This window comes from Triticum dicoccoides, chromosome 2B, assembly GCF_002162155.2.
Source record: "Triticum dicoccoides isolate Atlit2015 ecotype Zavitan chromosome 2B, WEW_v2.0, whole genome shotgun sequence".
Lineage (NCBI taxonomy): Eukaryota > Viridiplantae > Streptophyta > Magnoliopsida > Poales > Poaceae > Triticum > Triticum dicoccoides.
The window spans coordinates 779,920,286-779,932,492 of NC_041383.1; the positions used below are offsets into that span (position 1 = coordinate 779,920,286).

A 12,207-nucleotide genomic window follows, 5' to 3' on the forward strand; every position below is an offset into this window, starting at 1 on the left:
ACTCAGGTTAGCTGTAGCGCGTTTTGGCAAACGCGCTACAACTATCCCTACCTTATCCCCACGGAGGACCGGCCCTCTCACTTACACTCTTACTCTCGCCCGCGTCAACCGTCGTCGTCCGTCGCCGCCGCCGCCGCCGCCTTCGTTCGTCCGCCGCCGAGGTACCTCCTTCCGTCCCTCCTCCATCCTCCTCGCACATCCTTCCTCCGCCTGCGGCCGCCCCTCCCTCCTCCGCCGCCGCCCTCCTCCCTCCGCCTGCGGCCGCCCCTCCTTCCTCCTCCGCCGGCAGCCCTCCTCCCACCGCCCTCGACCTCGCCGCCCCTAGCTACCTCTCCGTCGCCCCCCACCCCCTGCCACTAGTTAGTACTAGATTTAGTAGTAGTAGATGTTAATTTAGGGTTAGCTAGTACTAGATGTTGCTTAGTTAGTACTAGATTTTTAGTAGTAGTATTGTTAGTTGAACTACTTTAGTTGTAGTTGAACTAGTTTAGTAAGTAAATTAATAAACTAGTTGAATTAACAGAACTAATCTATTTTTAGTAAGATAATTAATATAACTAGTTGAACTACTTTATTTTTAGAAAGAACTAGTTTTTTTCTATTTATAGTAAGTTTATATTTAGTAAGAACTAGTTGAATTAATAAAACTAGTTGAACATGTCATGTTTGTTGTTAGTGATAACTTATATGGTTTCAGGTGACCTCCGTCGTCCCCGTCACCGACCCCCTCCGACATCCCCGCCGTCGTCCCAGTCACCGATCCCCTCCGACATCGAGGTGAGACCAGCCAAATATCCTTGTATATCTTGTGTTGTTGCTCAAATTGGATGTGGTTGCCCAAGTGGCCGTTCATGTCCAGTTTACATCTCCGAGTGGCCTATGTTTTGCCGGAGTGTTGATTAATTTCCGTTCCGGCAAATTTCAGGCGCTCGATATGTCCTTTTTTAGCAAAGGTTATGCCGGATTTTGTCGTGAATTCTGGCATGACTTGTGCTAGAATATGTACAAATTTAATCTTTGAATTATGATTGTAGGAAATGTTGTACTTGGACGGCGACGGTCTCCCGGGGGAGTGTAGCTGGTGCCACGACGATCGAGGTATGTGCGACAGGTTCGTTCGGCTGGACGACGATCGGCGCTTCAGCATTAAGCTCGAGGAGACCTTCGATTGTGAAACGGTACGCAACAACGACAAGTGTTTTTTTTCTCCATTAAGCATGACTTCAACTATTTCAACGTCTAATTTTCATATTTTACAATTCGACTAGCTTATCCCATGCCATGCAAGACGCTATGTCTTGGAGAGGATGGGTTTTGAAGACCATGAAAATTTCGAAACAAAGAAAATACACCTAAGGACCCATCATGATATGGATTTTGAAGTAAATCTGTACAATGCTCAGAGCGTAACCCATTTTGGTTGCCAAAACTGGGAAGCACTTTGCAAAATGTATGGTTTTTATGAGGGTATGATTGTCACCATGGATCTTGGTGATCCTGACAGCGAGGAAGACAATATGGACATTTGGGTCCTTGTTGATACGCTTCCGATTGTACCGATATGTGAGTTTCTCAAACATAGTTATTAACTAATTTATATTGTTTATTTCAAAATAGTTGATAGCTTATTTCCATTGACAGCTTATTTTGATTCTTCAAAGACTGTGCGAAAGATGGTAGATAAAACCCACTACACCGAAGGCGCCCAATTAACGTATAAGGAGAAAAATCATCTGGTCGCATTTTGTACTCTTCTTGAGAATTACAATGACTATTATCGAACTCCTCCAAATTATGGTGAATACGTGCCACTTGTGCATGTGTTGAACAACGATAACTTCTCTGGAGATACCATGGTAAGATTTTTTAATATTACGACATCCGTGCATTTTTTGCATACTTCTAAAACTAGCACATCATTGCTAACTACGAAGTTATTATTATGTTTTTCAACAGAAACTCCCGATGGATTGTGTGCCTCATCTGATGTCTCTGCATGGTCGCCTCTCAGTTCTGAACATACTGCCAGGTAAATCTACGGAGCTCACCTGTGCATATCGAATTTCTAAAACCCGTGAACACATGATCATCAGAGAATGGAAGAAATGTATAGACATTCGCAAGGAGGTTCTTCGAAGTAACATTCAGCGAAAGGCAAGAATGGGAGACAGGCTAATCTCCATTCTCCATAATGGAGAGTCAGGAGCTATCTTGTTTTTTGTTATTTTACCTTAGAAAATGTAGTAGGTCTTAATTGAATGTAATAGGTCCTATGAGGTACAATATGTTTATTATGTGGTAATGTGTTAGAGTTGATAATGATGATCTTGAGGAGGTGTTATGTGATGTCAATGATGAAAACGATGATATTGAGGAGGTGTTATATGACAATGATGTATTATGATGCTAAGTTGTTAATGATATGATGATGATGATGATATTATTATATCATTGAGTGAAAGAACCGCGGATTAGTTTCAAGTGGATGGACATCCACTTGAAACTAGTCCACGGTTCTTTCACCCCATGATGTAATAACTCATTATGATGTAAAAACAATCTCTAAATTCCTGTTGTATGAAAACTTGTGTAAAGGTGTATGAATACAACATGAAAAAGAAAAGAAATAAAATACTAAATAATAGTAGTAGCGCGGGTAAGGAGAAGCGCTACTACTAATTACCAGTAGCGATGTTCTAAAGAATCGCTGCTACTAAGTCAATTTAGCAGTACCGTGTGTCAAGACGCGCTATTGCTAAGCATTAGCTGTAGCGCCTTATCAGTAGCGCTCCTGCCCGCGCTACTGATAGGCCCAAAACCCGCGCTGCTGCTAGGCTTTTCCCTAGTAATGCAAGAGCAGGAACGCTCCCCACTTCGTCGACGCGCGCGCCATTGCCTCCGCCGCACGTTGGTTTCGCATGTCCACCACCGGCACGGCGTCCTCCCCAGCCCTGACGCCGCCGTCCACCACCAGGTGCTCATGCAGCCCCACCCACGCATGTGTTTCTGGCACCTGCCGTGCTGCCCCCAAGTCGAAGTAGTGGTTGTGCGGGTCCTTGCTGAGTTGCGACTGTGCCGGCATGTCGAGCGACGCGGAACCACAATGATCACTGGAGTAGCGAGTAGTAAGTGCGGGGATGGACGGAGAGTGTGACGAGCGAAAGCATAGCGATAGAACCCTACAATGATAGACACAAATCTACATGTAAATATCACCGACATTGTGTATAAACAAGGTGCTGGCTAGTACAAAGATAGACACAAATACTCACGTGTAAAACGTTGGATCGATGACCGATCAACAGCTGTGCCCAATTAATGTGCATAAAGATACTTCATTAAACACGTCTAAAGGCAGTACAAAATGTTTTAACTTTTTGTCATTGCACATATACTACATTACGTACATACTATAAAAGGTGGATAAAAAAGATTGTGTTTCATACTTATTTAGACATAAATGTAAATAGTAATCAAGACATTTTCATGCAAGATATAAACATAAAGATCACCGAGTGATTGTGTATAAATGAGGTGCTGCCTACAAAGATAGACACAAATACACACGTGTAGAGCGTTGGATCATGGACTCATCAACAGCTGTTCCCGATTAATGCGTATAGAGATACTCCTTAAAGCACATCTAAAGATAGAAATAAAATGTTTAAGTGTTCTTTTATCATTGCACATATACTATATTTACGTACGTACTATAAAAGGTGGATAAAAAAGATTGTGTTCTATTAAACACCATTTGGATAAACTAAATATTTGTTCTTGCAAAATATAAATATAAATAGTAATTGAAACATTTCCACATTAACATGCACTACTAGAAAATAGGCGCTCTATACTAGATGGGCTATTCGAAATGGGCCAGGGAAATCCATCTCGGATAGTTATATTTGTGTCAGGCGATATATTTTACCTGGGATGGGCCTTTTTCTAAATCTGCCTTGGAGAAATAAGTTAAACTTCCGGAGACGGGCTTCTTTTACAACCCTCTTAAAACATATACCAACAGTTAGGTCCATTTGAGCTAGTCGTATATAGAGACCTCCTATCTGCCGCATTCTGCGGCAGACAGCAGTGGCTTCGCACAGGGTACTATTTGCCTGGGCCGGCCCACGTAGGAGCAGCCATTGATGTAAAAAATGGCGAAAAAAAGAGCTGCTTCAACAAGATTCAAACTCACAATTCCTCAGTATTTGACCCAGGTACGTAACCACTGGAGCTGACCACCACTAGTGTTGAATGTGCAGCGCGAAAACTATTAGAACTAATAATACCGGCAGAAACAAATATTTTCTCATTTTTCGAAAATTTAAAGAAAATTCTGTATATAGGCTTGTAAAACCTCTGAAACATTTTCAAAAATCATGAACAAATATTGGAAAAATCCCAATTTTTTGATTTTAACCAACCTTCAAAACGAAAAATGTATGAATTTTCGAACAACTTTTAAAAAACGGGAACATTTTCTCAATTCAAAAATATGAAACTCCAAACAGTTTTTTGACTTTTTATGAATATGTGAACAATTTTAAAAACATAAACATTTTTTCAAAACTTCTGAATGAAAGTTGAAAACATGAATTTTTTTTGAAAATGCGAACAATTTTTTGAAAAACACGAACAATATTTCTCAAAAATTTTGTAATCCAATTTTTTGAAAAGTGAACATTTTTGCAAAACCAATTTAAAAAAAGGAAGAAAAAACACAAACATTTTGTGAAGTTACCGATTTTTTTTTTGATTTTGAACAGTTTTATATTTTCGAACAAAAATTTGAAACAAGAACATTTTTAAATTCAGGACAAAAAGTTAAAACATGAACAATTTTATGAAAATGGTGAACAAAATACGTATTGGTATGCTTTTTTGCAATAGAGAAAAGTGTTTTTTTTTAAAACAAGGGAACATTCTTTGCCATAGAGAAAAAATGCTGAAACTGCATACATTTTTATGAAAAAATATGAACAAAATTTGATAACACGAACATTTTGTGAAATTACGAACATTGTTTCGTCAAATGCATACATTTCCTAAATACCCCAAACATAATGTGAATTCGTGAACAAATTTAAAAAACATGAACGAACTTCAAAAACAAGAACAATTATTGAAATTCTAGAAACTTTCTAAATTTGTGAACAAGTTTTAAAAATATGGAGATTTTTCTATCTGTGAATAAACTTTTAAAACAGGAACATTTTTTGAAATTGTGAACAAAATTTAAAATGAAAACATTTTCTCAAATGTTATACAAATTTATCATATTATATAAAATTCGAAAATATTGAACCTTGCTTGAAAATAGGCGAACAAATTTTAAAATTTTAGTTTTTTTTGAACTTTGAACATTTTTTGCTATTTCTGAACAAAAAGTAAAAATATGAACATTTTGTGAATTTTGGAACAGATTTTGTAAAATGTGTTTTTGAACATATTTCGAAAAAAGAAAAATGTGAAAAGTAAAATAAATAGAAAACAAAAATAGAAACAGAACAGAAGCAAAAAAAAAGGAAAAATAAAAAAGAAAAGAACAGAGAAAACCCGAAAGGAAACAGCACAGGAAAAAACCAGGTTCGGGGAACCTTCTAGAAGGTTCCCAAAACCGTTGGCTGCAGTGCATAAAGCTTTAAGTGGGCCGGCCCATGACTTGTCGTTAGCATACTTGTCCCTGTGCGAAACCCCGGGAATTCGGCGAATAGGATTGCCCTCGTATATATATAGATGATATATTGCAAATTGTACTAGTTCCTCCTGGGAGCGCCTGACAGGCTCAGTCCACTAGCAAAGGACAATATTTTTTCCAAACTTGCCAGCATTTTCTGAAAAATGTGAACATTTTTAAAAATTTACGAACAGTTTTGATAAAACAAATTGTTTTTGAAAATTCAAATATCTTTTAAAATTACTAACATTTTTTTTCAAAATGTGAATATATATTTTTTAACTTAGAAAAATAAGAAGAAAAAGAAACAACAAAGGAGACCATTAAGAAAAAAGTTGATTCAGAAACCTTCTAGAAGGTTTCCAAAACTAGTCAGCAACCTTCAATAAGGTTCCCAAAACCAGGATGCTCGGTCGTCAATAAAAATGCTAACTGGCCGCCCCATGTTCGTTGCTCCCTTTCCAAACAAGCAACCGTTCGACGCAGAGTGTGTCGTATAGGAAATTCAGACATGATGACCCGACATGACGCACATGGCCGCGCCTCATACAAGCCCCACACGCCCGGGCTGACCGGCACCGCTGATATCGAGCCCATATCTGGGGTTGATATGGGGAGGCCCGGGCGCGTCCACCACGTCGAGCTGACCACAGGGACACGCAGAAACATGCTAAAACCATGGGTCCGACATGCGTCTACTTAGATTTTGATGAGGGCAGCGAGGACGTATTCATGACGCCATGTTGCACCACTCCGGCGCGCCACCTGAGGGGCCAAGTCCGGGTATTTAAGCCGGACGGCTACCCTCAACCCTAGCCGCATCATATTTCCCTCCCCTTTGAGGTGCCACCCACCCATCCGCTCACAGCTCGTCGTCCCTAGCTATTGTCCGGTAGCGGATAGACACCTACATTATGCTCACTCCAGAGCACCGGCCGTAGCTCTTAGAGGATATTCGGGCACGGGGCCCCGCCCGGTTTGCAGCCGGCCTACCTCCGGACTCTCGGAAGCATGAGGAGGAGGTGGAGGAGCAGGCGTGAGACGCGACAATGGAGGAGGAGAAGGAGCAGGCACTGGCCACTATGATAGAGGAGGAGAAGGCGCCGGACGCGGCGATGGAGGAGGAGGGCGAGGCGGAGCCGACACTTCCAATTGCTCGAGCCAGATTCGACATGGCCGGTGCGCTCACCCGGTTTGAGGTTGCCAAAGTAGAGGAGGCGGCGGAGCAACAGGCGATCCTGGACTTCATCCACTTGGAGGCGGAGGTGGAGGCCAACCGCTGCTACATCCGCGACTGATGGACAAAGGTGGACGCAATCTTCGCGGAACATGGAGTCCGTCGTGGAGGCGGCCATCCGCCAGGTGCCTGGTCCATCCGACACTACCGGCACGGACGTCGTTTACATCTCTGAAGACGAGTAGGCTATGTTTATCTACTTAGCATGTATTTGCGTACCTTTTGTGTGTTGAGTGATCTAGTATGGATTCGAGGAGTGAAGTTTGAGGTATGTGATTACAAAAATAAAAATGTGTGCTGACTGGACACCGATGTTTGGGGAGTGAATTTTGCTAGGTCCAGTTGTAGATGCTCTTAGAGCCGGTCAAAAGGCGCAATGTGTGGATATCCAATGAAGTGAGGAGGCCTTTTGCCCCGATCCACGATTCAGACGTGAGAGCTTCCCGGTGACGTTGCACTCCGGCCGTCCGGTGGCAGCGGGCATGGAGGGCCACTTTCTGGCCACCGCGAGCTTTGGGCAGTGTGGGTCCGTCCTGTAGAGGAATAGGATGCAACTCTCAATGTATTGATAGGTGCATATGCACAAGTATATATAGTACATAGGGCAAGTCATATCCTCAACTATACACAAGGAGGAGACTTGGAGTACAAGAATACATGTGCTAAATACATATCTCAACACCCCCCGCAGTCGAAGCGACACCGTTGCTGACGCATAGACTGGACCGGAATTCCTCGAAAGACGTCGTGGGCAAGCCTTTGGTCATGATGTCAGCAAATTGTTGGGAGGTGGGAACGTGTAGAACACGGACATGGCCAAGAGCCACCTGATCCCGAACAAAATGGATATCAAGCTCAATGTGCTTGGTGCGACGATGATGAACCGGGTTGGCGGAGAGGTAGACAGCGGAGACGTTATCGCAGTAGACAACCGTGGCCTTCTCAACAGGACACGAGAGCTCGTGAAGAAGCTGACGAAGCCAGAAGCACTCAGCAACAATGTTGGCCACAGCGCGGTACTCAGCCTCGGCGCTAGACCGCGAGACGATGGGCTACCGCTTGGACAACCACGACACCAGGGATGGTCCAAGGAAGATGCAGTAACCCGAAGTAGAACGACGAGTGTCCGGGCAACCAGCCCAGTCGGCGTCGGAGTAGGCGACCAAATCAGTGGCAGTGGAGGCGCGCAGAGTGAGGCCGAGGTCCATAGCACCGCGGATGTAACGGAGAATCCGCTTAACGGCAGTCCAGTGAACATCTCGAGGAGCATGCATATGCAGGCAGACCTGCTGAACCGCGTACTGAAGCTCCGGCCGAGTGAGAGTGAGGTACTGCAGAGCACCAACAATGGACCGGTAGAAGCCAGCATCTGGAGCAGGAGTACCATCAGTAGGAGAGAGCTTAGCCTTCGTGTCGACAGGAGTAGCGGCCGGTTTGCAGTTAAGCATACCAGCGCAGTCAAGGAGCTCATGAGCGTACTTCCGTTGATGAAGAAAGAAACTATCAGGACGACACACCACCTCAACACCGAGGAAGTAGTGCAACGGACCCAAGTCCTTGATGGCAAACTCAGCACGGAGACGATCAGTAAGCCGGCGAAGAAGCTCATAAGTGCATGCTGTCAGGATGATGTCGTCAACATAAAGCAGCAAGTACGCCGTGTCGGTGCCATGGTGATAAACAAACAGCGAAGCATCAGAGCGTGTAGAGAGGAAGCCGAGTTGGTGAAGAAACGCTGCGATGCGCTGGTATCAGGCACGAGGAGCCTGCTTGAGCCCATACAATGAGCGTGAGAGCAGACACACATGATCAGGACACGCCGGGTCAACAAAACCCGTGGGCTGCTGACAGAAAACCTGCTCCTCAAGATGACCATGCAGAAAAGCGTTGGAGACATCCATCTGATGAACTGGCCAGGCACGAGAGACCGCTAACTGTAAAACAGTGCGGATCGTCCCGGGCTTAACAACCGGGGCGAAAGTGTCGGTGAAGTCCACACCGGCGCGTTGCCGGAAACCACGAACAACCCAACGCGCCTTGTAGCGATCCAGAGTGCCGTCGGAACGAAGCTTGTGTTTGAAGACCCACTTCCCGGTGATCACATTAGCGTACCGGGGACGGGGAACAAGCTGCCAAGTCCGGTTCCGCTGCAAAGCGTCAAACTCTTCCTGCATGGCAGCCATCCAGAGAGGGTCGCGGAGAGCGGCCCGGACCGAGGACGGCAGTGGGGAAGGAGCGGTCGTCGAGGCGGTGCAGACGTAGTCGTCCGCATAACGGGAACTCGGGCGAAAAACCCCAGTGCGCGAGCGGGTGACGGGCCCGGGCGTCGGAACATCCGCGGGTGGCGGTGAGGCCGTGGCATCCACGGCGTCCACTGGAGAGACAGTGGCCTCCGCGTCGTCGGTGAGGCCAGCAGACGGGGCTGGCGAGGCAGGCGACCGAGGCGGGGTCGAGGCCGCGGCGTCGGGGAAGCCAGCCGACGAGGCTGGCGAGGCGGGCGATCGAGGCAGGGTCGAGGCCTCGCCCGTAGAGGCCGCACCAGGCGATACTGCGCCAGGAGAGGCCGACCCAGCCGGCGACCCAACATGAGGCCCATCAGCCGGCCTAGCATGCATGGCTGGGGCACGAGGCGACGTAGGCGGCGTCGACGGGGCTCCAGGCGACGAGGGCGCCGAGCCGGAGGAGGGAGCCGCGAATGGCCCCGAGCCGGAGGAGGGCGCCGCGGGCGGGGGTGCCGGAGCACCCAGGGCCGGCAGCAGGCGGCGGCGCGGAGAAGAGCCAGCCGCGGGAGGGGAAGACGGTACCACCTGTTCCTGAGCAAAGGGAAACACAAACTCATCAAAGTACACATGTCGTGACGTGATGACACGGTGAGACACAGGGTCGTAGCAGCGATAACCCTTAGTGTTGGCCGGGTAACCAAGGAAGACACATGGAACGGAACGAGGAGCGAGTTTATGAGCGGTGGTGGCGGTGGTGTTGGGGTAGCAACGGCAACCGAAAATACGGAGACCGTCGTAGGAGGGAGGAGTGCCATAGAGGAGATGATGAGGCGCGTAGTTCCAGCGCGGCCGGCATGGCCGGAGGTTGAGGAGGAGGGTGGCGGTGGCGAGGGCATCGGGCCAAAACCGAGAAGGCATGTAGGCTTGGAAAAGAAGGGTGTGCACACACTCATTGAGGGTGCGTAGGATGCGCTCGGCACGGCCATTCTGCTGGGAGGTGTAGGGACACGTGAGACGAAACACGGTGCCGTGGGTGAAAAGGAGATGGCGGATGGTGTGATTGTCGAATTCTTTCCCGTTGTCAGTTTGAAGTGCGAGTATGGGTCGCCCGAACTGTGTGGAGACATAAGCATAGAATGCAATGAGAGTGGCGGCAACATCTGATTTCCTACGAAGAGGAAATGTCCACACAAAGTGAGAGTAATCATCCAGTATGACGAGATAATAAAGATAGCCAGAATTACTGGGTACTGGAGATGTCCATACATCGCTATGAATTAACTCAAACGGAAAAGATGCAACTGTGGAAGAGGAACTAAAAGGAAGGCGAACATGTTTGCCTAACCGGCAGGCTTCACATGAGTGAGCGGCCGTTTTATTACATGAAAAAGAAAATCCTCTCATTATTTGACGAAGTGAAGAAATGCTAGGATGCCCGAGACGAGCATGCCAAAGATCGACGCCGGCGAAAAAAGCTCGAGGACCACCTGGAGATGACGGCGACTGAACTGGGTAGAGGTCGCCGGGACTGTCACAGCGGTGAAGAATCATCCTGGTGCGAGCGTCCTTAACAGAAAAGCCAACTTCGTCAAATTCCACAGTTACGAAATTATCACGAGAAAGATTGCGAACAGAAACTAAGTTCTGAATGAGATGGGGAGAAACAATGACATTATTAAGAGAGAGAGGTCGAGAGTTAGAAGGAAAAGGTGCAGAACCGACATGGGAGATAGGAAGACCAACACCGTTGTCGATGATGATACGTGAAGGAGTGGAAGTGGGATGAACAGAGGAGAGGTTACCCGGATGAGCGGACATATGAGCGGTGGCACCGGAGTCCATGATCCAATCGCCACCACCGCCGGAGTAGGGTGGCGGCTTCTGCAGGGCCGCTAGAAGGGTCGGGTCGTAGTAGGGGGCGCCGTACGCGCCGGGGGCGCCGTATGCGCCGTGGGAGGGCGCGGCAGGACGGGCGCCGAGGGCGCTGCTGGCGCCGAAGGGCGCGGCTAGGAGCGCCTGGTGTGCGCTCGGGCGGGGGCCGAGGATGCCCGAGGCGGGGGCCGCGGTACAGGCATGCTGTAGGCGTGCACGACCCCCGTCCAGGGGTTGTAGCCACCGGCCCAGGGTGGCGGGGGCTGCTGCTGAGGAGCCTGACCACCACCGCCGCCACCTTTGCCTCCGCCTTGGCGATTACCGCCGCGACCGCGGCGGCGGTTGCCGCTGTTGCCACCGTTGCGAGGTGGCTGGGGTGGCTGCGGCACCGGCGCAGGGTGTGGGACAGCCGGAGGACGAGGCGCCGAGGGTGGTGTAGAGGCGCCGATGGAGAGGCCGGCGGCGAGCGCGGTGTGGCTGGCGCGGGTCCGGAGGTGCTTCATTCGCCGCTCCTCAAGACGGAGATAGGCCACCGCCCGCTCGTAAGTGGGGTTGGCCATGAGGGTGAGGTTGGAGGCGGCGTTGCCGAAGTCCTCGTTGAGGCCGGCGGTGAGCGTCGAGAGGAGAAGCTCGTCGCCCACCTTAAACCCGACGTCATTGAGCTCGTCGGAGAGGGTCTTGAGCCGGAGGCAGTAGGCGTCGATGGTGGAGTCGTTCTGGTGACACCCAAAAAATTCCTGCTGCAAGAAAACAATCCGTTGAAGCTTGTTGTCGGTGAAGAGGCCATTGATCTTGGTCCACACCGTGTAGGCATCGTCCCCATCGCGAACGACGGTGTGGAAGATGTCCGGAGAGACGGTGAGGAAGAACCACCGGATGAGGGTGGCGTCGATGGCGAGCCAGTTGGCGTCGTGGGCGCCGGCGAAGAAGTTGGCGAGACCGTCCACACGATCACGAAGGTTGTACTCACGGAAGAGGAGGTTGAAGTAGGTTTTCCAGGCATAGTAGTTGGCGGAGGAGTGGGAGAGGATGATGGGAACGTGATCGGAGAGGTGGATGTTGCGGATGTCGGCGGCTTGGGGCTCATCGACCTCGGACCCGTAGGAGGAGGCGAACGTGTTGCTGGGAGGGGCGCTGGAGGAGGAGGAGGTGCCGAGGGCCGACATGGCAGAGGGAGGGGGTGGCGGCGCGAGATGGGA

The 12,207-nt window shown here is 48.6% G+C and overlaps 1 pseudogene; it reads right to left on the reverse strand.

The window, feature by feature from the left end:
• LOC119361394 overlaps window positions 1–3,082 on the reverse strand; it is a 6,385-nt pseudogene extending 3,303 nt beyond the window's left edge.
• Window positions 3,083–12,207: the final 9,125 nt, after the last annotated feature.